We start from the raw sequence: 2,698 nt of genomic DNA on the forward strand, positions 1-2,698 counted from the left end.
TTTTTTATAAAGGAAGCGATATGGTTCTATGTTTTGCACCCCCTGTTCAATGTGCAGGTAATTGGTTGTGTTTTTGTCTGCTGCTTTCACACAGAAAATGGACAAAGTCTAGTATTTCAGATTATTGTATTAGCAGGGAAGTCAGATGTATTACTTCCATTTAATGCCATTGTTACTAGAAAAAAAACAATTTGAGTTGTGGTGCCAACTGCAGATATTGTAGCCCAGTATTTCTAAAATATAATTTGTTTTTAATAACTCAAATATACCATCGACCTGCTGGTATGAGCCAGTGTATCTTCAGCACCACCTAACACACTATTTTGTATAGAGCAAACTAAATGTGTTACCTTTTTGTTTATTTCTAAAATTACAACTATAGCTACTTTGATTTGTTTTGTATTTTTTATTATTTGAATAATATAATCCCCCAACACAGTTCAGATTACAATTTTGAAAAGTAAAGTACCCTGGAAAGGAATTGCCTGTTTAGCTGGAAAGCCCACACTGAATTGGGTTTATTCCTGGTAAAAGGGGTATAACACTTCCTTTTGTGTTTTTTTTTTTTTTGTCTTTTAAACGCTGATGCATAATGAAGTAAAAGGGGATTTTGTCTACATACCTTTTATATTGGTCCTAACTATAGTATGACTCCATCAATAGAATATGTAACTTGTTTGACTTGGTAAGGCTTTGTATATGTGTGCCTTGGTGCTTATTTCCATTCTTCTGCTCAGTTTCTGCTTTCAGAGACTAATCAAAATGAATCAGAGGTCACTGATTTGCTGAGATAATTTATGTCTGTGTTGTGCACTTGATTTGACCTTTTCCTTTTTAAGTCAAGCTTTGCCAATTGGGGAATCTAACATTGTCCTACTTTCCCCCTATTTACAGAATATTTTTTTTTTTTTAGCAACTTAAACGTACATAGGCTGATTAATGCCTTGAAATGAGTGATCTTCCTCCAAGTCGCCACCTTAGCAGATTCTGATCCTCATATCTGAAAGTAAACATAGAATATTAGAGGATATTAGAAAAGGCAGATCACTTACACTTGTTTGTCTTGAAGTTAAATATGTCAAGCCAAAATACTTTTGTGGAGTTTTGTAAAGAGTACAAATGTGTTAAAGCTCCTATTGGGTTTTTCTTTGCTGACTGCACCCCACATGTCCTTTCCAAAACAGGAAATGAAAGGAAATCTCTTCAAGGTAAACTTTTATCCCAGAAAGTTGCCATTGGAACAGGTGTCCTCATTTAGGAATTAAGGATGTTTCTTCCTCAGGAGACAACTAAAAATGTTGGGTTACCCCTAACTTTGTATGTTATAACAGTCCCAAGGATAAAGGAGGCATTTTTAGAGTCATATTGCCCTGCCATCGTATACTACTTATATTACTATGCCCACTGTCATAGTAAGTAGTATATGATGCCTGGAAAATGTAATTTAATTATTTAATATTATTAATAATAATTCTCTATAGACAGTAACAGAAACTTATCTTTTTACCTTCCCTACAGAATTCTTGAAAAAAATCCATATTTTCAGTATACTGTTTAAATATGCTAACTTCATAGCTCTTAAGAAAAAAATATTTTTAACCCCCTAACCACCCTCCAATATAATATTTCATTATTCCAAATTGCTTTGTATTAGTCAAGAATATATACTTTTTGTTAATGGAATGTTTAGGTACAACACGTACACATTAAAATAAATACTGGAGCTGTAGGGTTCCAAATGTTCTCTTTCATGCTGCATACTTGTTTGGATTAGTAAATCATAATGGGCATTATGTTAAACAATGAAAATTTCTTGGTACTACCAGTCACAATCCATGTTTCAAGTTGATTGCAGGAAGCTGATTCTGCAAGTTAACAGAGGGAGTTATCTGTAAATGCGGATGCATTACATTATATAGAAGGGAAGACACCCCCCTTTTTTTTTTTTTTTTTTTTTTTTACATGCAACACAAAAGGGTGCATCACTGCCCCTTAAAATCTTGATTGCCTAATGGGGGAGCAGAGCCTACTAGGATACTTACGTCACACATCCCGGGAGGCTCTGGCTGCTCCTTCTGCGCATGGGCATGCGCAAAAAGGGAATTTTCTCTTTCCTAGGGGAATGAGATGCCGATCTCACACATGCGCAGTGAGAATGGCTCTTTTTTTCCCGCTTTACATCGGCTACATCACCCGATCCCACACCTGTACAGTGCGAGATCGGGTAACGAAGAAAGAAGACCGAAAAAGGCAAAAGTGAACACGGAAGATGGCGGCGCCCGGGGCTTCCTCTGCGCCAGGACGAAGAGGAATTTCAGGACAACACAGGACTGGATCGTGGGAAGGACCAGCGCGATCGAGGGACCTGCGGGATTAAAGGTGTCATTTTTTTTGTTTTTAGTTTTGTTCCTCTTTAAGTCCTGCAGCACATATTTATATAAAAAATATGCTGTTTTATCCCCCTAGCGGTAATCCCGAGTCACACTCGGGGTCGCTTAAAACTTTAAAATAAAACACATACCTTGCTCCCTCTGGGCTCCGCTGGTCCCCGCAGGTCCTGGGGAGACGATCTCGGGGGTTTCCCGGTGATGTCGGTTCAGGCAGTAGGATCGCCAGGCAATTCAAATAATTTTCTATTGGATTCAATACAAAATAGCTGTATTAAGTTCAATGCAAAGAAATCTTCATATATATATAA

The 2,698-nt window shown here is 37.2% G+C and overlaps 1 protein-coding gene across 1 annotated transcript in view; it reads left to right on the plus strand.

Annotated features, from left to right (window-relative positions):
- The window catches only part of PBRM1 (polybromo 1), a 56,010-nt gene that overhangs the window by 42,928 nt on the left and 10,384 nt on the right, over nucleotides 1-2,698 (plus strand). The gene's annotated exons all lie outside the window — the stretch shown is intronic.

This window comes from Pyxicephalus adspersus, chromosome 8 (genome assembly GCF_032062135.1).
Source record: "Pyxicephalus adspersus chromosome 8, UCB_Pads_2.0, whole genome shotgun sequence".
Taxonomy (NCBI): domain Eukaryota; kingdom Metazoa; phylum Chordata; class Amphibia; order Anura; family Pyxicephalidae; genus Pyxicephalus; species Pyxicephalus adspersus.